This window comes from Bombina bombina, chromosome 3, assembly GCF_027579735.1.
Source record: "Bombina bombina isolate aBomBom1 chromosome 3, aBomBom1.pri, whole genome shotgun sequence".
In the NCBI taxonomy this organism is placed as follows: domain Eukaryota; kingdom Metazoa; phylum Chordata; class Amphibia; order Anura; family Bombinatoridae; genus Bombina; species Bombina bombina.
The window spans coordinates 705,779,706-705,805,512 of NC_069501.1; the positions used below are offsets into that span (position 1 = coordinate 705,779,706).

Consider the following 25,807-nt stretch of genomic DNA (forward strand, 5'->3'; position numbering starts at 1 on the left):
CCAGTAATAGTGAAATGGTCACCTAATGCTGAACAAGCATTTCAAAATCTTAAGGAAGCCATCTGTAGACAGCCGGTGTAAGTCACCCCTGATTTTTCAAAGGAGTTTGTTTTATAGATGGATACCTCTGATGTAGGGCTTGGAGCAGTGCTTTCCCAGGAAAGTCAAAGTGAAGAGCACCCAATACTATACTTCAGCAGGAAACTTCAACCTAGAGAAAAGTACTATTCAGTAGTTGAAAAGCAGTGTCTAGCAATTAAATGGGCTTTTGAAACTCTCAAATATTATTTGTTGGGCAGGAAATTTAGGCTAGTTTCTGATCATGCACCTCTCAAATGGATGAGTCAAAATAAGGATAATAATAGTAGAGTTACACGCTGGTTCCTTAGTTTGCAACCCTATAACTTCTCAGTAGAACACAGGGCAGGATGTAAACAGGGAACTGGTGATGGCCTTTCATATATGCATACACTTTTGGCTATGATCGCTCACCCCACTAGGTCTGAGCTGGGGGGGGGGGAGAATGTGTGACAGAACCCAAGGAATAGTTTTGAAAGGTGTCTATATTCCCCAAAAAGTGCTGCAGTTCAGGGTATGGTCTGACAATCTCAGGGAGAATAGTTGTGTTTGTTTACCACATAAAGAAAAAATTTGATTTATTTCTGGGTCCCTGGGGTGGAGCATTTGGAGAGTAGGGCGGTCCAGTGCTTCACCCCGCAGTTTGCAGGCAGCACATCATGTGAGAAAGTCCAGTCCAGGAATTCCGTCTCACCCAGCTAGCTATTCACCTGCATGTGGTAATTGACAGCATGTGCCAATAAAAATCTCCAGTCAGGGATTCAGAGTCAGAATGCCAGCACTAAGGGATACTGCAACACTCTCCTGAGAGACTGAGAGGTATTATTTCTAAAAGGAAAAACAAAGTTTGAAAGGTCTGTGCATTTATCGTTTGTGAAAAGCCAACTTAGTGCAGTCAGTTGTACTTGTTAGTAAGTGCTCAGTGGAGCAAGCCTATTTTTTGTTTTCTTTGTTTATTCTGCCTGTTTTTACCAGATATGTTTACCCCTCAATGACCAGCGCTGTACCCTGCAGTCCTGGGCTTCTCTCTACAGCGATCTCCTCAAAATAGCAATATTGGCGGCCCATCACTGGAGGAGGCGGGAGGAGGGCAGGAGTTGGTGGGACTGCTCGGCCACACTACCAGGAAGCCCAAAATAAATTAAAAAAACTGTGTCATTGAGGGTGAAGGAGGGAGTAGGGGCAATGAGGGGGATCCCATGTGGGATCCGTTAACAGAAAGGGATTTGGGAGGGGGGTAGTGTATTGAGGGGGGCAGCTACACTACAGAAAAAATTGGACTTTTTTTTTTTTTTTTTTAAATTGCCAATTTTGCAGCAAACGGAGTACTGTCAGACAGCTGCCAGTACCTAAGATGGTAGCAAACAGGTAGAAGGGGGGAGGGTTAGAGAACTTTTTTAAGAGGGATCAGGGAGGTTGGGGGGTTACGGGGGAACCTACACTGCAGCAAATATTTTTTTTTTAAAAAAAGGCTTTTATGCCAGTACTTAAGATGGCAGTGACAATTGTAAGGTGGAGGAGGGAATAGAGCTGTTTGAGGGGGGTCAAGGAGGGATTAGGGGGTGAGATGTGTCAGGTGGGAGGCTGATCTCTACACTCAAGCTAAAATTAACCCTGCAAGCTACCTAATTAACCCCTTCACTGCTGAGCATAATACAAGTGTGGCGCACAGCGGCATTTAGCAGCCTTCTAATTACCAAAAAGCAATGCCAAAGCATATATGTCTGCTTTTTCTGAACAAAGAGGATCCCAGAGAAGCATTTGCAACCATTTGTGCCACAAGCTGTTTGTAAATAATTTCAGTGAGAAAACTAAAATTGTGAAAAAGTTAACGTTTTTTCTTTTTATTTGAACGCAGTTGGCGGTGAAATGGCGGCATGAAATATACCAAAATGGGCTTAGATCAATACTTTGGGTTGTCTGCTAAAAAAATATATATAGTTTTGATAGGTAAATATAAAAAAGGCTTTATTTCTGTTTAAATGTAGTGATAGCAAAAATGCTCTGGACTTTTAGGGAAGTTTTGGTCTGAAATGCCCGGTCCTTAAGGGGTTAATAAATGGACTATATTTTATAAAGCTACAACCTTGTGTGGTGTTTTCAGTTTTAAGACTGTGTGGTTGCAAGATACCAGGTCACAATATATATATATATATATATATATAAATAAATAGACACATACATACACATACATACACACACACACTTTGAAGCTCTTTCCACTCAAATACCGTAAAATATTCATAACTACCTTCGAGTTGAGCTTACATGGTCTAAGGGGGTGTTGAGTTAGTGTGAAAGCAATAAGTCAGGTTTTTTTCATCAGTGCACTCCATTGGGTAAAATAAGTTAATACAGTCGTGATATCTGAAGTTAGTGCACATCGGGTTTTGCTTGCATGCGAGGGAAAGCCCCAAACCTCTGTAAAGACTAAAATACATAATATAAGAACTGCTGTGGACTCGCAGATCACAGCTGATCCAGAGCAGAAACTGAAGCTTACCCACTCAGCAACGCTAGTCACAATGGGTTTAAACACATAGAGGTGCATATTTACTAGTATTAAAAATGTAATACTATATTGGCCCTTTAATCCAAGATCCAGGTTTACCCTAAATTAGATGAACAGAGTTGTGCTCATATCCTGCTTGTATTTGTTATTGGACATAGCAGGTGTAACATGATGATAAAGTCATCTTTAAGGGAGTTCCAGATGGCCATAATGTTCATTCCATCATTTAGAGGAAGCCTCTATTAGTCCACTATTGGCTTTCACAAAGGAGAACCTTTCTAAAGTATATCAGTTTGGTCCATCAGCTGTTTATTTATTTTTGCATAGGAGCAGTAGGGTGCATAAGGTACAGGTAATAGGTGCACCTGAATTTAACCAGTTCTGATACCGTCCACAACACTTACATTATCTCCAAGACAAAGAGAAGAGCTTTGTTTTTCTTTTTGCATTCCTCACTACCCTTTGCAACCATCTTAGAAGGTCTACACAACCCTTTCCCTAGCTCAGATCACAGCAACTACAAATTGCTATTTCTGCAGTCACACATTGGAATATATTAGCACCCAGGAATTCTGAATATCTCTGGGTTTATTTCTGTAACCACCGTGATACCTATGGATCCCCTATGTATTTAAACATATTTCAATAAAAAAAGAGATTGGTCTTTAAATTTGAATATGACTTGATTAGTAGATGCCTTTTCAGACGAGGTCACCTTTGGAGTTTGCTTTTAAAGAAGATTCTTATATTATGAAACTGACAGCTGAGCCAGAAGATCATTATGACTAGATATAAGTAGCAGATGCAGCTTACTTTTCCATTTTACACTTGAATTGAAGGGTAGATGTTACTGTGTTCAAGCCCAAAGCTCAAAGTTAAAATAAAAATAGAACTTTAATATTTTTATTGGATATTTTTTATAATTACCCTGTGAAAACATTGTTCTTCATCACAATGTATTTTACTGAGTTACAGACTATGTTTGTCACAATACAAGAGGATCATATTTTGTGTTGACTTTTCTGTACATCTCCAGCATTTCTCTGGGTTAGGCCTCCTCTTATTGCCAGTTCCTTTAATAAAATATTTAAATCAATTTATATTTTCCTATGGGGCTTCAATAAAAAAATAGCAGTTGCAAAATAAACAATATATTTTTTTTTCTGGGCTTTTTATCGTCTCTCCCTTTCTCTTTGTGAAATAAATCTTATGTATTTGTACATTTATTGCACTAGTTTCTATCATTTATTAATTTATATAATTGTATTTCTTATTTAGCTGGTACCTATACAATGACTGGACAACCATTCCTTTTTTTTCTCAGAGCAACATAAAAAAGATGATACAGGATCCAATAAATTATATGATGCTTCAGTTCTTTGGTGTCTCCTTTAAGGTCAAGGTTATAAATGTATTAAATGTATTATATTTCAACTTAAAATAAAACATAACAAGCCCTCTTACCGGTTAAAAAAGGTAAAATTCCACTATCCATTTTCTTATGCCTCAAAAGGTTGGCAATTTCAGTCCTGGATACATTAACATTTACAGAGGCAGGGCTAAACATGGTTATTTAGGCAGTAAGGGGTTAAATAAAGCAGTTTCCTAGGAGCACAGTTTGTTTTTACAGGCAAAGCTATACTTAAAGGGACAGTCAAGTCCAAAAAAACCTTTCATTTTTCAAATATGGCATGTCATTTTAAACAACTTTCCAATTTACTTTTATCAACAATTTTGCTTTGTTCCCTTGGTATTCTAGTTGAAAGCAAACCTAGGAAAGCGCATATGATAATTTCTAAGCCCTTGAAGGCCGCCTCTATTTTATTTACTTTTCACAGCAGGGGAGAGCAAGCTCATGTAGGCCATATAGATAGCATTGTGATCACGCCCGTGGCTAGTGGCAGACACTGCACTAATTGGCTAAAATGCAACTATATGCAAAATAACTAAAAGTCATGTGATTAGGGGCGGTCAGAAGATGCTTAGATACAAGTTAGTCACAGAAGTAAAAAGTGTATTAATATAACAGTGTTGGTTTTGCAAAACTGGGGAATGGGTAATAAATGGAGTATCTATCTTTTTAAACAACAAAAATTCTGGTGTTGACTGTCCCTTTAAGTATTCTGCCATAAACAGGGGCTTACTATACTACAAAGGCAGGTCAAGAGGTAGCTGGAGGTCATACAAATAAGTTATCAGAAATGTTAATCCCACATGGTTATAGTTATCTGGAGTAAGTAATGTTAAACATCATACTTTAATGAATTAGATAATGTATTTTTTGTATCAAATGTCTATTTAATCATTTTGATGCCGAACATTTCTTATTATAATAATAATAATAATAAAAATAATAATGTAAATTACACAAAATACAGTTTGACTGTGACAGAGGACACTGTGACTGAGAAACCACCTAGCCCTAAACTTTACCTAAAGGGACAGTCAACACCAACATTCTTATTGTTTAAAAAGATAGATAATGAGGCCTATTTAACAACGGTCTTGCGGATCTGATCCGGCAGTGAGGATCAGGTCCGCAAGACCTCGCTAAATGCGGAGAGCAATACGCTCTCCGTATTCAGCATTGCACCAGCAGCTCACAAGAGCTGCTGGTGCAACGCCTCCCCCTGCAGACTTGCGACCAATGGGCCACCAGCAGGGGGGTGTCAATCAACCCGATCGTACTCGATCGGGTTGAATTGTGGCGATTCCTGTCCGCCTGCTCAGATCAGGTGGACAGGTTATGGAGCAGCGGTCTTCAGACCGCTGCTTCATAAATGCTGTTTCTGGCGAGTCTGAAGACTTGCGAGAAACACGGGCCGACAAGCTCCATACGGAGCTTGATAAATGGGCCTCAATGCCTTTACTACCCATTCCCCAGCTTTGCACAACCAACATTGTTATATTAATATATTTTATAACATTTAAACCTCTACATTCCTGCCTCTTTCTAAGGCACAGACAGCCTTTTGCTTTTGCTGTTTTTATTAGCTTTTCACAACTAGAGACTGCTAATCCATGTGAGCCATATAAATAACATTGTGCTCTCTCACGTGGCGTTGTGGCTGACACAGCACTCTTTGGCTAGTTGACTGTCCCTTTAGAGAATGGAATTCATTCTGTCAAAAGCAATGTCAATGAAGTGCCTTTATTAGTGTCAGTTCAGAGAATGAATGAGTGTGCATTAATTTAAAAAATCATCAGCGTCATGGCAGAAGCCCAGATAAACATCAATATAATGAGAATGAATAGTGTGTTTGTAAGATGCATTTGAGCTCATTAGAAATATGCATAAAGCTAGCTAGGTAATTAGGGTAACCAGTTACAATCAGTCCGTAGGAAGAGCTGCTAGTCTGGCGTACTATAATAACAATTACAGATATGAAAAGTATACCCAGCAAGAGATTACCCTGTTGCTTCGTTCTAGTCTCATCAGCAGCACACCATGTGCATAATTATTGTTTCTTGGCATCCCTTAGAATGAGGAAATACGTTTAACGCATCTGTATGAGAATCATTTTAGTGTTCTATGTCACTTTTTATATGGAAATGTGCCGTCTGTTTGGTTTCCAGTCTATCATTTCTTGCAGGAATCTTATCCAGAGACACCTTTTAGAAAGCTGTTATAAAACACGCTTTAATAGGAAACACAAATCTTTTTTTAAAAAAATTCACTACTAGCTTATTGAAGTTGAACCCTTACTAATGAAAAAGATTCAAATGCCAGCTATGTTCCAATACACACTTGAAAATCATCTGTAGCAGCACCTTACCAAAAGATCTGTTTTTCAATGTAAATAGCACTTTAGGAATAAGAAAATTATTAACCCTTATTTCTAACATATTCCTGTAATATAAATAACAAGAGACACAGGACGCAGAACCTTTTTTAATATATATATATATATATGTAATTCTTAAAGAATGCTTGTCCACTTATGTTTTAGATACTCTGTACTCATCAGCCATAAAATAATGGACAGTCAACCATTAAGCCATTGTGCAATTATTTATTGTGAATTCTTTTTGCCGCATGTCATTTGAAGGATTTTGGGTTCCCTTAGTATTGCTTTCTTCATTGTGCTGCCTAACTACAAACAAAAAACATCTAAAGATTTGCTTTTATGCAAATATTTTATAATTAAGATACTACTTCACCCCCTGAGATAAGCTTTGTCACAGAGTGCCTGATGTTCAATTCTTTAATATAATTATCTGCCAGTAAGGAAAATAATGGTTGAACTATTTCTGCATTTATTAACACATTTCTACATTATATCATTTAAATTTTATTTAAACTGATGTTGAAAGAGTTTGGCACTCAATTTTCGCAGCAGGACCTAAGCTGTGTCTTTCCATTTATCACTTCTGGCTTTTAAAAATATAACAAACTAGTCCTAAAGCCCGTTCACACAGGCCATTTTTTGCAGTACAGTGGTCCCACTCCTTGCTCTCTCTCTCCCCCTCTTTTGCGCTCTCTCCCCCTCTCTTTTGCGCTCTCTCCCCCTCTTTTGCGCTCTCTCCCCCTCTCTTTTGCAATCTCTCTCGCTCCACCTCTTTTGCTCTCTCTCTCCCCCCTCTCTTTTGCTCTCTCTCTCCCCCCTCTCTTTTGCTCTGTCTCTCCCCCTCCCCTCTCTTTTGCTCTGTGTCTCCCCCTCTCTTTTACTCTCTTTCCCCCTCTCTTTTGCGCTTTCTCCCCCTCTCTTTTGCAATCTCTCTCGCTCCACATCTCTTTTGCTCTCTCTCTCCCCCACTCTTTTGCTCTCTCTCCCCCCTCTCTTTTGCTCTGTCTCTCCCCCTCTCTTTTACTCTCTCTCCCCCTCTCTTTTACTCTCTCTCCCCCTCTCTTTTGCGCTCTCTCCCCTTCTCTTTTGCGCTCTTTCCCCCTCTCTTTTGCGTTCTCTCCCCCTCTCTTTTGTAATCTCTCTTGCTCCACCTCTCTTTTGCTCTCTCTCCCCCCTCTCTTTTGCTCTCTCCCCCCTCTCTTTTGCTCTCTCTCCCCCCTCTCTCTTGCGCTCTCTCCCCCCTCTTTTGCGCTCTCTCCCCCTTTTTTGTGCTCTCTCTCGCTCCACCTCTCTTTTGCTCTCTCTCTCCCCCCTCTCTTTTGCTCCCTCTCTCCCCCTCTCTTTTGCTTTCTCCCCCCCTCTCTTTTGTTCTCTCTCCTCCTCTCTTTTGTGCTCTCTCTCCCCCCCTCTCTTTTACGCTCTCTCCCCCCTCTTTTTTGCGCTCTCTCTTTTGCGCTCTCCCCTCCTCTTTTGCGCGCTTTCTCTCCCCCTCTCTTTTGCGCTCACTCTCTCCCCCTCTCTTTTGCGCTCTCTCTCTCCCCCCTCTCTTTTGCGCTCTCTCTCTCCCCCTCTCTTTTGCGCTCTCTCTCTCCCCCTCTCTTTTGCGCTCTCTCTCCCTCTCTTTTGCGCTCTCTCTCCCCTCCATTTTGCGCTCTCTCTCTCCCCCTCTTTTTTGCGCTCTCTCTCTCTCCCCCTCTCTTTTGCGCTCTCTCTCCCCCCTCTCTTTTGCTCTGTCTCTCCTTTTTTTTGCTCTCTCTCTCCATCCCTCTCCTTTGCTCTGTCTCTCTCCCCTCTCTTTTGCTCTCTCTCTCTCTCCCCCTCTCTTTTGCTCTCTCTCTCCCCTCTCTATTGCTCTCTCTCCCCCTCTCTATTGCTCTCTCTCCCCATCTCTATTGCTCTCTCCCCCCCTCTCTTTTTCTCTCTCTTCCCTCTATTTTGCTCTTTCCCCTCTCTTTTGCTCTTTCCCCTCTTTTGCTCTCTCTCCCCCCTCTTTTCTGCACTTTCCCCTCTCTTCTGTTCTTCCCCCTCTCTTTAGCTCTTTCCTATCTCTTTTTGTCTCTCCCCCTCTCTTTCTATTTCTCTCCCCTCTCTCTCGCGCCGACCGCACACGACCACGTCCCCGCCACACCCATGCCCCCGTCCGGCCACGCCCATGCTCCAGTCCAACCACGACCACTTTCGCCGCAAACAGCATGTCAGGTAAGGCCAGGTGTGTTTGTCCTCGTGCTGTGCGCATGACCGCTTTGGACAAACACACTTGGCCTTTTATATAATAGGATGTATTCTGTTAGACAAGCTATGGTCAGTGCTTCTCAATAAACACGTCTCCCTATGGTCACCCTAAGGTAAATTACAGAAACAGCCACTTGTTAAAATAAGCTCAATAATAGGCAGAGAAAAAATAAGTAGTATTCTAATCTTTCCATGTACATATAATTCTATTCACATAGTATGCAGGTGATAACTTTTGTATAAAAGACCATGCACCTTTTTAGTAATGTGGGTTTGTGTCTAATGTAGTTCACATTATAGACTTTTTGATACCTTGTCTTTCTAACTGATCTAACCTTGTGACCACAACAATATTATTTCTCAATGTTACTATATGTGGGAGTGGGACTCATGACCACAATCACCTTTCACTTATAAGAGCTTGTGACTTACTCTGATATCTGCATCTGGTTTTTTTAACATCCAAGCTCCATGGTCTGTGCATTTTAATGCAAAATGAGCTGTAATATTGAACCACTACCTTGTCCATCATAATATATAACATGAATCAGAATATATTTTGTACTGTAATATCAAATACGGTTGACCCATTATCTTTTAAATCAAAGTTGAGAATACAAATGAAAGGACATCAAAGCAATATATTGGTTATTGTGAAAGCCTATGAGTACTATGAATCTGTCATGATTACCCTGTGGCCCAATAGCACTGAAGATAATCAACACCCAAGTTCCTGCCAAGCAGCCATGTAACAACAGATACTAATATACACCCAATAACAATATTTAGTGAACCCTTCAAAACAAATAACACCCAGATAGTTCAAAATGTGCTCAGCAGAGGGGGTACTTAAACACAACTGCTAAGTCACGGTTCAGAAGAGGCCATCCCAGATGGAACTTCATGGTAATCTGCTGATACCTGGAGATGATCAATAGTGCCCTTACAGCTAGCAAGCCAATCTGAATTAGAGCACACCTAGAGAATTGGGCTAAACTGTTAAGAAAACTTAGCAGAGAGATTGGTTAGGAAAATCCCCTATGAAAGAAGCTAGTTTTGAAAGATCCCTCCATGTAAGTGAGTCTGGAAGGAGATTTGCTTAATTTAGCACATTTGAATTGAATATATGCTAAAAATGGGGGCTCCACTTTTAATAACTGTGTAATTTAGGTATGCTTGGTAGGACACTTCTGAATAATGCAGAGGACACTGAACAAATAAATAAATTATAATAAATAAATACATTAAAACCAGTATTTACATCCCCAGAGGACTCCTGATTCATGATTGTTGTTTACATCTGCAGAAGTTGTGTGTTCATTTGAACAGTAAGAATAAGGTCTTAGATTAGTTGCTTTATTGCTATTGATAAGAAATGGCCTACATTACACATTAATACAAAACCAGACACAGTCACACATCTAAATGATTACAAAAAATAATATATTATAAAAATTGACCCCATAATGTAAACATGATTGAAGATCTGCCATTTGAATATGAGTTAAAAATAGTAGACAGAGAAATAGAAACAGTTACATCAGTATAAATGCACTCAGAAGTACAATATTAATCAGAGCTTTCCGACAGGAGAAATTAGTTTCTGTCAAGACTGTATAATCTGATTGTAATTACAAATTTGTACTTTAGGTTAGAATGATGATTATAGGGACCCTGTATTGTTAAATTGTTTCCCCATGTGTTTCCACTGGATTATTATATCAGCTTCAGAGTATTACATTTATGGAAAACTGCTCATTTATGTTTATTTTTGTATTTAAACTTGTTTTTGCTCATTGAAACCACAACTCACTGTTCTAGGGAGCATGTCCATTCAAGGAGACTGAGCCTACAGCAAGTGTAGACTCTCTTATTTTATCTCTCTATACTCAAAAGCCAGAACTTATCGCTGTCTAGCTGTGAAAAACTGTCAAAATGCACTGAGATAAGAAGCTGTCATCAAGGGCTTAGAAATTAGCATATGAGCCTAGGTTTAGCTTTCAACAAAAAATATCAAGAGAAGAAACAAACAAATTTGATGATAAAAGTAAACTGGAAAATTGTTCAAAATCGCATGCCCTATCTGAATCATGAAAGTTTAATTTTGACTAGACTGTCTTTTTAAAGGGGAAAACATTTTACAGTACAATGTCCCTTAAATTTAAAGTAAACCAAGTTCTTTAATTGGCCACAGAATTCCCTTTGTTGAGCCTTTTCTTGTTTTTTACTTTATAATTCATTACAACTTAGAATAACGCAAACAAAAAAAACTTTACTTTGCTCAGTAAGCAGCTAACTATAACATAGCAACATAATAGATGAGGTTGAAAAAAGATATTCAATCAAGTTTAACCTATACAAATCTTAATATACTTACAATAAAAGCTCCAGTTGATCTTAAATTAATCCCATTAAAAAGTGACCCATTTAACACAAGTAATCATATCCCTGAATTCTGTTTCTTGCCAGACATGTGTCAAAACCATTTTTAAATGTATATAAGGTATTGGCATTTACTACCTCCTTAGGTAATGAGTTCTACAATTTGATTGCTCTTACAGTAAAAAAATGTTTGCGTTGCTGGAGATTAAATCGGCTTTCCTCCATCCTTAAATTGTAACCTCTTGTCACAAAAAATTTCTTGGAATGAACAGAGCTTCTGCCATCTCTGTATATGAGCCTTGAGTAATCATGTCACCTCTCAAGTGCTTTTTTTTCTAGAGACCCATCTAGCCTCTCCTCATAGCTTGAATTCTCCATTCCCCTTATTAGTTTTGTGGACCGTCTCTGAACTTTTTCTAAGTCTGCAATGTCTTTTTTGGGATTGGTCCCCAGAACTGCACTTCATACTCAAGGTGAGGTCTTACCAGGTATTTATATAGTGACAGAATTATGCTTTCATCCCTTATAGCAATGAGTTTTTTAAAACATGCTAGTATTATATTGGTCTTAGAAGCCGTTGCCCTGCATTGTGTGCCCATCTTTAGCTTGTTGTCTATTATTACTCCCGAGCCCCTTTCCTCCTCTGTTTTGAAGGTCTAGTGCCAGTTAAATAATAAGTTGCCTGCTTATCTTTACTTCCAAAATGTAGAACCTTGCATTTTCCTGTATTAAATCTCATTTTCAATTTACCTGCCCATTCTTCTAAGTTTTGAAGATCCCCTTGTAAAGCAATTTGATCCTCCACTGACCTAATGACCTTACTTTGTATCATCTGCAAAAATGAGATGTTGCTATTAATCTTTGCTTCAAGTCATTAATAAAAATATTAAAAATAACAGGACCCAGATATTTTTACTTCCTTCCTCGTATAATCTAATTAGATTAGTTTGGTTAATCTATTTCTCATAAAACCATGCTGATTTGAACTCATAATCTTGTTTACATGAATATACTCATCAATATAATCCCTTCAAGTATCTTCCCCACTTTTGATGTCAGACTTACTGGTCTATAGCTTCCTGGATCAGCCCTGCTTCACTTTTTAAAAAGTAGCACCACATCAGCTTTACAGCAGTCCTGGAGTACTATGCCTGAGGATAATGAGTGAAAAATAAAGAGTAGAGGTTTACCTATAACAGTTTTAAGTTCCCATAAAACCCTTGGGTGCATTCCATCTGGGTCTGGAGTTTTATTTACCTTTATATTGTCCATTTATTTACTGATATCCCAGTTAATGGTATGAGCTTGTATCTTCTAGTTTGTTTCAAAGTATCTCTCATTGGTTACTCGCATGTGTATACAGAAGAGCATTAACTGTTTTAGTACCTCAGCCTTCTCTCTGTCACATTTTAGTGTACCTATATTCTCCTTAGATTTTTTGCCATTTATGTATTCAAAAAACCTTTTAAGGTTTGATTTAGAGTCCTTTGCAATTAATATTTCATTTTCAATTTAGGCTAATTTGATTGCTTTTTGCATGCTTTTTACATTCCCTATATATTTTGAAAGGTTGAGTTTGCACTATTTTGTTTTAATAATTTAAATACCCTACTAATTTCTCGTAACCCATTTTTATTTAGCCACATTGGCTTGGATTTCTTTCTTTTTGTTATGTATATTTATTTAACAACATTTTAAATGTTATCCATTTTTCCTCTGTATATTTATTAGAAAATACTTTGTCAAAATTTGTTATTTAACGATTTCATTAAATCATTTAATTTTACTTTCTTAAAGTGAAGTCTTAGTTGAACTCTTATAACACTGCTTATGGAGAGTGATTTCGAATGTGACCATGTTATGATCACTGTTACCCAAATGTTCTTTGACTTCTATGTTTCATATTATATCTGTATCATTTGATAGCACTAAATTCAATATAGCTTTATTCCTAGTTGGCTTCTCTTTTAATCATGAGATAAAGTTATCCTTGAGAACATTTAAAAATCTATCTCCCTTAGTTGTACTACTAATTTAATTGGCCCAGTTTATGTCGGGATAGTTAAAAATCTCCCATAATTACAGTATTGGTATTGTTAGCAGCCTTTCCTATTTTCATTAGTAGTTGAGTTTCCTCCATGTCACTAATGGTGGGCTTGTAGCATGTTCCTAGTAATATTTTTTTAGGATTCTCCCCTCTGCCACTCTTTATTTCAACTCACAGGGTCTCTACATTATCACCTGTAGCATCATAAATATTTTCACTTATTGTAGAGTTAAGGTCAGGTTTAATATACATGCAAATTCCTCCACCCCTTTTATTAATCCTGACCCTTCTAAATAAAGTATAACCTTCTAAGTTAACTGCCCAGTCATGTGAATCATACCACCAGGTTTCAGTTATACTGATAATATCATAGTCCTCTTCTGCAACAAAGAGCTCCCCCATTTTACCCGTCATGCTTCTTGCATTTGCTGTCATGCATTTAACAAATTAATAAGTTAAAAAATAATCAAATAGCTATGTTGCATCATTGAACTATAAAGCAATGGCAGTAATGTAGAGTTTTATATATTATAAAATAAACACAAAAGATAAAATAATAATTTGTGAAAATATAAAGTGAAATCCCATGAGAGTATGCAATTTATAGTTCTAGACTAAATTAAGATTTTCCTGATGAGTTACTGTGTACAGAATAACAGCATACAGTGCTGGTAATCATGGTTTGATTTGTCATTCTTTGTTAATTGCAGTTTCTCAAACGCTTATAATTTTTGAATGCAGCAAGAAAATTGACTTAAATTCGCTGCTCCACCTCAAGTTACCAGTACTTACAAATCCTGGGAATTCATAGCATCAACATATTTAATAATTTGAGAAAGTATATATATAGCTTTATGTTTATTGTATTTGTGGATGTAGACAGTGTTGAATTGATTCATGCCCTCTTTAAAGCATTCAGATACATTCAGTAGATCCTGATATACAAATCTTTTATTATTACATTATAACTGTGTTACTTGTGCAAAGTCATTATAAAAATTGAATGAGTGTCCAGAGGGAGAAATTCCCATCTACCCCAAATTTAGCTTCTTGTATCTAAGTACCCCCATTGAATACTTGATGAGACTGTGTCACTATTTTCAACATGATGTGAAACTCATATGTGCAACAAATAACATTGCCATTGATATTATTATGATTATGTTAGTTTTTTGGGCCCCTGGAAAGAGTGACATTTTTCTGCACCAAATTACCATTGCTGTTAATCTGTTTTAACCTATATTTTTGGCAAATAAGCCATAGTTGAATCGACTTGAAAACAATTGTTTGGTACAATTTGGCTCTTAGAGATATGGTTAGGGGCATTAAGTCCTAAATTCACACACAATACCCATTTTATTTTTTACACTCCCTAAAGGGGCACATCTTATTGTACCTCCTTTTTTAAAATTAAATATTTTTATTGAATTTTTTACAGTGAATGTACATAGGATGAATTTCTTCAAATGCAATCAACGTAACATGACTATTGCAAACAAATAAGGTGATAAAGAGAGAAAGATTACAAATGTTAAAACTGCACATTTTTTGTGTTCACAAGTTTCTTCTGACATTTCAGATAATAATACGATACATTTTGCCTAGTTAGGCTAGAACGGGTCATTATCGGTGAAGATGTAAATAATTACATATCAAATAGGCAGCAGGCCCAGCGCTTGCAGAAGGCAGACTAGGCAGCCGCCAATTTCCGCCCCAGCAGGGGGGGCACAGAGTTAGGGCGGCAATTGGGCAATACATTGATATAATATTTATTTTTTAGACATTTTTTTTTAGATGCTGCAGAGCACAAACTGCAGAGCGATAGGGGCAACGCCAGCATGTCAGTCTGTAGTTACTGAGACCTCAGAGTCTCAGACCGAGTAACAAGCACTGTAAGCAGCTAAATTCTGTGCAGCAAAAGGCTCGGTGAACTCCTCCCTGTTAGTGACCTGACTTGTTTCACTTACAGGTTCCAGATAGCTATGGGGGCGGGGCATCTGCAATTTGCAAAGAGGAGACCGGGAGTGAATCGTCTGTTTTTTTTCTTTTTAACAGACTTTCACTGACAGGAGAAGAGATCGATATAACTGTCCTCTCCCCAGCAGCCCTGCTTATGTGAGACATCAAATAGTTTGTGTGTTGTGCTGTCTTTTGTTAAGTCCGGCATACCGGTGTTCTGTATATATTTGCCAACTTCATTATGTTTCCCTACCTCCGGCCACGCCTACCAAATATTTACAAAGCCGGTTGTTGATGCATGCGCTCACTGCCGCATTGCTAAAATAAAGTGCAAAATGACACTAAATAGCATGCATGTGCCCATGCCGCAGTCTGCAAATATACAGAAGCGGGTCAAACACAGTTTTGGCACTAGCTGGGTCAGGTGGCATAACAATTAATCTTACTTATGTTTTCGCAATATACATAGTTACAAGCACTTAGATGTACAAGTACTTAGTTACAAGTACTTAGATGTACACAAGTACTTAGATGTCCCCCAGAGTGTTTGTAAATATTGATATTATGGAAAATAGGTATGATCCATTTGTCTGCCACCCAGCTAGTGCACAAATTGTGTAGGTCCCCAGAGTGCTTGTAACTATGTAAACTGTGAAAACATAAGTACAATCAATTTGTATGTTGTATGTTTTATTTACTCATTGGGCGTACAGCACCTCTCTTTTTTTTGCACAATCAATTTGTATGCCACCTGACCCAGCTAGTGCCAAGACTGTGTTTGACCCGCTTCTGTAATATTTGCCAACTGCGGCAGGGGCACATGCATGATATTTAGTGTCATTTTGCACTTTATTGTAGCAATGCTGCAGTGAGCGCATGCGTCAACAACCTGCTTTGTAAGAATTTGGTAGGTGTGGCCGGAGATAGGGGAACATAATGAAGTCAGCAATTAATACACATCACCGACAGCTGGCTGTAAAAAAAAAAAGTTTAACCCCTTCACTGCTTGATGGCTGTATGAAGCAGATGGCCAACTCTCTCTAGCAGTTCAGGGACTTAAACAGTGTGTAAATATATATATATACACAGTATATATATATATATATATATATATATATATATATATATATATACAGTATATATACACAGCTTTAAAATGTGTTGTTGTTTTTACATTATATATACTCACACCCTTAAAGAAAGTGGGTTTGTTTGTTTGTTTATTTTTACATTATATAAACACACATAAAAAAAACACATTTTATTTGTTTTTTGTTTTTCTTACATTAAGAGCAAACTGGTTTTAAAGCTAGTAATACAAGTATTTCCATCTAAAGGGGAGGAGAGTCCACGGCTTCATTCATTACTTGTGGGAATTAAGAACCTGGCCACCAGGAGGAGACAAAGACACCCCAGCCAAAGGCTTAAATACTTCCCCCACTTCCCTCATCCCCCAGTCATTCTTTGCTTTTCATCACAGGAGGTTGGCAGAGAAGTGTCGGAAGAGTAGTCTCTTATGGAGGGTAGTACTCTTTGGAATGGGACTGGATTTTTAAGTAGTCCTGTCAGCCGCTCAGTGAGAGCTTGGGTGGAAGTTAGAGTCCGGAGATGCAGGGAGAGCCTTTCTGCGAAACCATCACAACTCATTTTAACCGCTCCATAAGCAATCAGCGTTGACGAGTTTCACTACCTGCTTTCTACACTCAAGTCCATGTCAGGAGCGATGCTACTACACTGTCACACTTGAGAGGCCGTGTTCCTGTTCCACGGCATAAATTCTGGTTAAATCGTTTCATTTTTTATGCACATAATGATAACGCAGAAGACAGGGTCACAGTGTGATACCTTTTATCCTTATAGAATCAAGGGTTAATATCCCTGTTAGGGGGAATATTGAACATGGACCTAGTTTCACTTCCAGAAGCGTTTTCTCCCTAGTGCAGGGGCGGTCCTGTGAAGCTATCTTTGGCCTACTTGACTTCCTTGCTTGACTGGCGGTGCAGGAGACATAATGGTTTCTGTGGTCCGGGTCATAGGAGGTGGTGAGTGCCGCGGCCATTGGATATAAGGGTGCCATTTTTTATATTTATAACTAGTCTGTAATAAAGCCGTAAGCTATGGAGGAAAGATGCGTTGGAGAGTACTTCCTCTTTAACTTAGTCTAGTAATTGTCTTTATTGTGAGGAGGTTCCGGTAGATCCGCCTGCTCAACTACAGGGAGTGCAGAATTATTAGGCAAATGAGTATTTTGACCACATCATCCTCTTTATGTATGTTGTCTTACTCCAAGCTGTATAGGCTCGAAAGCCTACTACCAATTAAGCATATTAGGTGATGTGCATCTCTGTAATGAGAAGGGGTGTGGTCTAATGACATCAACACCCTATATCAGGTGTGCATAATTATTAGGCAACTTCCTTTCCTTTGGCAAAATGGGTCAAAAGAAGGACTTGACAGGCCCAGAAAAGTCAAAAATAGTGAGATATCTTGCAGAGGGATGCAGCACTCTTAAAATTGCAAAGCTTCTGAAGCGTGATCATCGAACAATCAAGCGTTTCATTCAAAATAGTCAACAGGGTCGCAAGAAGCGTGTGGAAAAACCAAGGCGCAAAATAACTGCCCATGAACTGAGAAAAGTCAAGCGTGCAGCTGCCAAGATGCCAGTTGCCACCAGTTTGGCCATATTTCAGAGCTGCAACATCACTGGAGTGCCCAAAAGCACAAGGTGTGCAATACTCAGAGACATGGCCAAGGTAAAAAAGGCTGAAAGACGACCACCACTGAACAAGACACAAAAGCTGAAACGTCAAGACTGGGCCAAGAAATATCTCAAGACTGATTTTTCTAAGGTTTTATGGACTGATGAAATGAGAGTGAGTCTTGATGGGCCAGATGGATGGGCCCGTGGCTGGATTGGTAAAGGGCAGAGAGCTCCAGTCCGACTCAGACGCCAGCAAGGTGGAGGTGGAGTACTGGTTTGGGCTGGTATCATCAAAGATGAGCTTGTGGGGCCTTTTCGGGTTGAGGATGGAGTCAAGCTCAACTCCCAGTCCTACTGCCAGTTTCTGGAAGACACCTTCTTCAAGTAGTGGTACAGGAAGAAGTCTGCATCCTTCAAGAAAAACATGATTTTCATGCAGGACAATGCTCCATCACACGCGACCAAGTACTCCACAGCGTGGCTGGCAAGAAAGGGTATAAAAGAAGAAAATCTAATGACATGGCCTCCTTGTTCACCTGATCTGAACCCCATTGAGAACCTGTGGTCCATTATCAAATGTGAGATTTACAAGGAGGGAAAACAGTACACCTCTCTGAACAGTGTCTGGGAGGTTGTGGTTGCTGCTGCACGCAATGTTGATGGTGAACAGATCAAAACACTGACAGAATCCATGGATGGCAGGCTTTTGAGTGTCCTTGCAAAGAAAGGTGGCTATATTGGTCAACTGATTTGTTTTTGTTTTGTTTTTGAATGTCAGAAATGTATATTTGTGAATTATATTGGTTTCACTGGTAAAAATAAATAATTGAAATGGGTATATATTTGTTTTTTGTTAAGTTGCCTAATAATTATGCACAGTAATAGTCACCTGCACACACAGATATCCCCCTAAAATAGCTAAAACTAAAAACAAACTAAAAACTACTTCCAAAAATATTCAGCTTTGATATTAATGAGTTTTTTGGGTTCATTGAGAACATGGTTGTTGTTTAATAATAAAATTAATCCTCAAAAATACAACTTGCCTAATAATTCTGCACTCCCTGTATGTTCCACATGGCTTGATAAAGTCACGACATCTAGAAAGAATATGATGTCTAGTACTACTAAGTCGTCCACCTCTGAGGGTTCCCCGTCCCGTGAGGTGCGTTTCCTACATTCATCACCGAGTAAACATGCAGCACCCCAGGGCATGACTATTTCTCCTACGGGAAAGATCTGTTGGCCGTCAGATTTTGCAAATCAACTGCAAACGGCAGTCTCTAATGTGATTAGTGCCTTACCACGTTCTGCCAAGCGCAAGCCTAAGGTAAAATATGGCGATCCGACCCAGGCATCTACGCCAATGGATATTTCGGAAAGATTATTCATTGATGAGTACGACTCTGACTCTTCAGAGTATGTTCCTTCTGGGTCGGAGTCTATGTCATCTAAAGCTGTGATGGCAGAGGAGCCTGACTTTCAGTTTAGGATGGAAAATTTGTGCTTTTTGCTGAAGCAAGTGCTTGCTACCCTCGAGGTTCTGGAACAGAAGCTACTGGAAGAACCTTTGATTCCTAAGCTTGATAAAGTATATGAGGACAGGGTGGTGCCTTAGACCTTCCCGGTTCCTGTTAAGATGGCTAACATTATTAAGAATGAATGGGAGAGATTAGGTTCTTCCTTTTCCCCTTCTTCTTATTTTAAGAAGCTGTTCCCCATCCCGGACTCTCAGTTCGAGCTATGGGGGACTGTCCCTAAGGTTGATGGTGCTATCTCTACCCTCGCAAAGCGGACGACGATTCCTGTTGAGGATAGTTCATCGTGTAAAGAGCCCATGGATAAAAAGTTAGAGAACATGTTAAGAAAAATGTTTCGACATACAGGGTTTATTTTTCAGCTGGCAGCTGCGGTTGCCGGAACTGTAACATATTGGTGCAAGGCTCTGTCTGACATGGTCGAGAGGGAGACTCACCTCAACGAGATACAGGAGAGAATTAAGGCTTTGAGGGTCGCTAATTCTTTTATTTGTGATTCCAATATGCAAATTATTTGCCTGAACGCTAAGGTGTCAGGTTTTTCCGTATTAGCCCACAGGGCTCTGTGGCTTAAGTCATGGTCTGCAGACGTGACCTCTAAGTCTAGACTGCTATCCCTTCCATTTCAGGGAAAGATCCTGCTTGGTCTAGGATTGGACGCGATCTTATTCATGGTTACGGGAGGCAAGGGCGCTTTCCTACCGCAGGATAAAAAGGTTAAGCCTAAGGGATCTACTTTTCGTTCCTTTCGTGTGGACAAGGCCCAATACCGAGAGCCCGCCACGAATCGGATCAGTCCTAGCACACTTGGAAACCAGCTCAGTCTTGGAATAAGTCCAAGCAGAACAAGGAGCCCGCCGAAACAAAGTCAGAATAAAGGGGCAGCCCCCGACCGGTCTCCGGGCCAAGTAGGGGGCAGATTATCTCTCATCTCAGAAGCCTGGTTTGCCGGATGTTCAGGACCCTTGGATTCTGGAGGTTGTCACTCAAGGATACAAGATAGGGTTCAGATCTCATCCGCCCAGAGGCAGATTCCTCCTGTCAAACCTGTCTTCCAGTCCAGAAAAGAGACACCTTTCTGGAATGTGTGAGGGATCTCTCTTCCCTCAGAGTAATTGTACCGGTACCCCCAGCAGAAAGGGGTCTAGGGTACTATTCAAACCTTTTTGTGGTCCCAAAGAAGAAGGGCACGTTCCACCCGATTCTAGACCTAAAATGTTTAAACAAATTTCTGGCTGTTCTATCGTTCAAAATGGAAATTATCAGATCTATTCTGCCCCTAGTTCAAGAGGGTCAGTTTATGATGACAATAGACTTGAAGGATGCCTACCTTCATGTGCCAATCCACAGGGACCACTTCAGGTTCCTGAGATTTGCTTTCCTGGACCAATATTTCCAGTTTGTGGCCCTTCCTTTGGTCTGGCGATGGCCCCGAGAGTCTTCACAAAGGTTCTGGGGGCGTAACTTGTAGTGCCCAGATCCAGAGGCATTGCTGTGGCGCCCTATCTGAACAACATCCTAGTCCAGGTGCCGTCGTTCAGCCTCGCAGAGGATCACTCGAGGGCTCTTCTTTTGCTCCAATCCCACGGTTGAAAGATAAACTCAGAAAAGAGCTCGCTGATTCCCAGCAACAGAGTGGAGTTCCTGGGAATGATAATAGATTCTATATCCATGAGGATATTTCTCACAGATTAGCGATGCAGGAAGATTGCGTCCACCTGTCTTGCCTTTGTCCTCCTCCAGTCCCTTGTGACTCAGAGTATGGAGGTGATAGAGCTCATGGTGTCCAGCATCGATGTTATTCCATTCGCCAGGTTCCACCTCAGACCTCTTCAGTTATTCATGTTGAGACAGTGGAACGGCGATTATACAGACTTATGCCAACTGATTTTTTTTTACATTCGGACGAGGGAATCCCTCTCTTGGTGTATCCGTCCGGAACAACTGTCCCAAGGGACATCCTTCCTGAGACCGTCCTGGGAGATTGTGACCACGGACACAAGTCTGGCAGGATGGGGAGCTGTCTGGGGAGTCAGGATGGAAAAATGGTCTAGAGAGGATTCTCTTCTTCCGATCAATATTCTGGAACTTCGAGCGATCTACAATGCTCTGAAGGTGGGCCTCTACTGGGGTCATTCTGCTTCATCAGATTCCAGACAGACAACATTACCTCAGTGGCTTACATCAAACACCAGGTGGGACGAGAAGCTCTCTGGCAATGAGGGAGGTTTCTCGGATATTGCAATGGGCAGAGTCCCACAACTGCTCACTCTCAGCAATCCACATTCCGGGTGTGGACAACTGGTAAAGTGGATTTCCTCATCAGGCAATCCTTCCATCCGGGGGAATGGTCTTTCAATCCCGAGGTGTTCACATTGATTTGTCACAGATAGGGAACGCCGGAGATAGACCTCATGGCATCCATGATCAATTTCAAGTTACCCAGATACAGGTCGTGGTCCAGGGATCCCCAGACAGAGCTGATAGATGGATCTGGTGTGGATGTCATCTTCTCCTCCATGGATGTTACCCTGTCGCAGGGACCTGTTAGTACAGGGTCCCATTTAACATAAAAATCTAGAATCTCTGAATCTTACTGCGTGGAGATTGAACACTTAGTCTTGGCCAAGAGGTTTTCTGAGAGAGTGATTGATACTCGTTCAGGCTAGGAAGCCGGTCACTCATCGCATCTATCATAAGATGTGGAGGACTTACTTGTCCTGGTGAGAGAAGCATGGATATCCTTGGCACAAGGTTAAGGTACCCATGATTCTCCAGGATGGTTTGGAAAAAGGACTTGCCACCTGTTCCTTGATTTTGGCATTATTGGTTTTGTTGCACAAGAGACTCGCTGAGCTTCCTGATATTCAGTCCTTTATTCAGGCTCTGTCTAGAATCAGACCTGTTTTTAAACAGTCCGCTCTTCCCTGAACTTGGTTTTGAGAGTATTGCAGAGGGTTCCGTTTGAACCTATGCACTCTGTTGACATTAAGATCGTTCCTGGAAGGTTCTCTTTCTGTTGGCTATTGCATCGACTCGCAGAGTCTCTGAGTTGGCGGCCTTGCAACTTGAGACTCCTTATTTGATCTTTCACGCTGATAAGACTGTTCTGTGCACTGGTTTGGGATTTCTTCCCAAAGTTGTGTCTAACCGTAACATCAATCAAGAAATAGTTGTTCCTTCTTTGTGTCCTAAACCCATCTCTCCTAAGGAGAGGTAACTTCATAATTTGGACGTGGTTCGAGCCTTGAAGTTTTATCTTCAGGCTACAAAGGAATTCAGACAATCTACGTCTCTGTTTGTGTTGTATGCAGGGAAGCGCAAGGGGCAGAAAGCCTCTTCTACTTCTTTGTCCTTTTGGTTGAGGAGCATGATTCGCTTAGCCTATGAGACAGCAGGACATAAGCCTCCTCAGAGGATCATGACTCATTCGACTAGAGCTGTGGCTTCTTCTTGGGCTTTTAAGAATGAGGCCTCTATGGAGCAGATTTGTAAGGCGGCTACCTGGTCCTCCTTACATACCTTTACAAAGTTTTACAAATTTGACATTTTTGCTTCAGCGGAAGCTGTTTTTGGGAGAAAGGTTTTACAGGCTGTGGTGCCCTCAGATTAGGGTCCGCATATTTTTGCCCTCCCGTTTTTCATTCAGTGTCCTCTAGAGCTTGGGTATTTGTTTCCACAAGTAATGAATGAAGCTGTGGACACTATCCTTCCCTTTAGATGGAAAACATAAATTATGCTTACCTGATAATTTTATTTCCATCAAGGGAAGGAGAGTCCACAGCTCTCGTCCTTTGCTCCCGTGTCGACGGACCTAAATTTAATTTTTGTTCTTCTGGCACCATTTATACCCTGGTATTTCTCCTACTGTTCCTTGCTCCCTCGGCAGAATGACTGGGGGATGAGGGAAGTGGGGGAGGTATTTAAGCATTCGGCTGGGGTGTCTTTGCCTCCTCCTGGTGGCCAGGTTCTTAATTCCAACAAGTAATGAATGAAGCCATGGACTTTCCTCCCCTCGATAGAAATAAAATTATCAGGTAAGCATAATTTATGTTTTTTGCTTCCCCTTTATATGTATTAACTGAATAAAAAAATATGATCTTCCATATAAACTTTTTATAAGTAACACTTAGTTTCACTGCTTATACTTGTACAAGTGACAACAAATCTACATATGTACAGATATTCAAAAACTTAAAAATGTTGCACATAAGACAAACAAAACATTTTTTTAAAAAAAACAATCTTTTAATGACTTTTCTTTAGACCAGTTGTGTGCTGTGCTGTGCTGTGCTACTGACTCCTGATTGCTTCCAGATGCGAGCCAGCTCAGGCCTATTTAAAACCTGTGTACTAATAAATCTTAAGGCTATATGGACATGTATACTATACACATAAAAAATGGCTTAAAGTCCTGGACTGGGTAATTTATAATTTATATATACAGTGAAAGTAACTGTGCTTCCCCTGCTAAGGGGTTAAATTAATCATTTAAAGGGACAGTATACACTCATTTTCATATAACTACATGTAATAGACACTAGAATAAGATGCACAGATACTGATATAAAAATCCAGTATAAAACTGTTTAAAAACTTACTTAGAAGCTTCCAGTTTAACTCTGTTGAAAAGGCAGTTGGAAAGCCCACTGCAAGTGGGAAATAAAACCCTCCCACTTCTTTTGCATATGAAAAGACCCTTTACACAAACAGGAGCAAGCTAGAGAAGGTAGCTGACGGTATTCACATAAAACTTTGGGGCTTGGTTTGGAGTCTGAAAATCAGAGCAATGTTATTTAAAAATAAGCAAAACTATACATTTTTTTGTAAAAAATAACTTTATGGGCTATATAAATAGATAATCTACAAAACATTTATGCAAAGAAAAAATGAGTGTATAATGTCCCTTTAAAGGAACATTAAGGTCAAAATTAAACTGTCATGATTCAGATCACGCAATTGTAAACAAATTTCCAGTTTGTTTATTTCATCTAAATTTCTTTGTTCTCTTGGTAGGATTTGTTGAAAACATATCTATGTAGGCTCAGGAGCAGCCTACTTACATATTGGTTATTGGTGACTACACATACATGCCCCAATATGTTCAGATAGCTCCCAGTAGTGCATCACTGTTCCTTCAACAAAGGATACCAACATAATGAAGTACGTTTGTTAAATTGGAATTGTTTTAAAAATTGTACGCTCTGTCTGAATTATGAAAGAAAAAAGTTGTGTTTTATGTCCCTTTAAGTCAGATCTAGAACAGCAAAGCACTACTGGGATGTAGCTCCAAGCATCTGGTTAGCCAGTGGAAAAAAAGCATATGTGTATAGCTACCAGTAGAGCAATACTGCTACTGAGCCTACCTAGGTAAGCTTTTCAACAGAGGATGCCAAGAGAATGAAGTAAATTTGATAATTGAAGTAAATTGAAAAGTCTCTTAAAATTGCATTCTGTCCTTTTAAGTGCTGACCGAGATAGACTAAGATTCAGATTGTTTCATCCTGTTACTTTGATAATATGGTCTCAACTTAAAAACAATCAATGAAATGTGTTTTGCACAAGTATACTCTGTAACACTATATTGGTCTCAAGAAGTGAGCAGTGTCCTTGTATGAGTAATTCCATATTTATCACGTTAAACTTTTGTTCACACTTCACAGAAGGAGATCACACTGGCAAAACTGACGAATGAAGTAGATCCTAACTAAAGTCTTATTTCTGGACCCGCAATATGATGTGCACCATTACATTTCTTTTATTGCTAGAAAATGGCTACATTTAAATATCTTAGAATATTAGAAACATATACAATATAGAATTTATTAACCATTGTGCTAAATTAAAGGGATACTAAACCCAATTTTTTTTCTTTCATGATTCAGATAGAGCATGCAATTTTAAGCAACTTTCTAGTTTACTCCTATTGTCCATTTTTCTTCATTCTCTTACTATTTTTATTTGAAAAAGCAGGAATCTAAGCTAAAGAGCCAGCCCATTTTGGTTCAGAACCATGGAAAGTGCTTGCTGATTGGTGGCTACATTAAGCCATCAATAAGCAAGCACTACCCAGGTTCTGAACCAAAATTGGACCGACTCCTAAGTTTACATTCTTGGTTTTCAAATAAAGATAGCAAGAGTATGAAGAAAATTGATAATAGGAGTAAATTAGAAAGTTGCTTAAAATAGCATGCTCTATCTGAATCATGAAAGAAAAAAAATTGGGTTTAGTGTCCCTTTACGTATTAATTTAGTAGAATATTAGAATAGTATGAAATAGTTTTTTGCTGTATAACTTTTTTTAAAACAAACCTTTCAAAAAAGTTTCTGCATCTAAAAATATAAGTAAACATTAAAAAAAGTTTATTCCAAATTCTGAGATATTTAGAGCAGATAGGAAAGGAAATGCACACAAAACATTTATAGATTTTTTTCTTTCATTGAGATAAAGAACTTGAAATGAACTCTGTCTAATGAAGTTTCTGTTAATGAAATCACTATGTAATTATCTAACCAGTGTTTTTCTATTTAGAGAACGCTAGTGATCTCTATCTGAAATAAAACAAGGAT

General features: G+C 39.4%; 1 protein-coding gene across 1 annotated transcript in view; it reads left to right on the top strand.

Moving 5' to 3' along the window:
• The window catches only part of CAMKK1 (calcium/calmodulin dependent protein kinase kinase 1), an 882,751-nt gene that overhangs the window by 303,188 nt on the left and 553,756 nt on the right, over positions 1-25,807 (top strand). The gene's annotated exons all lie outside the window — the stretch shown is intronic.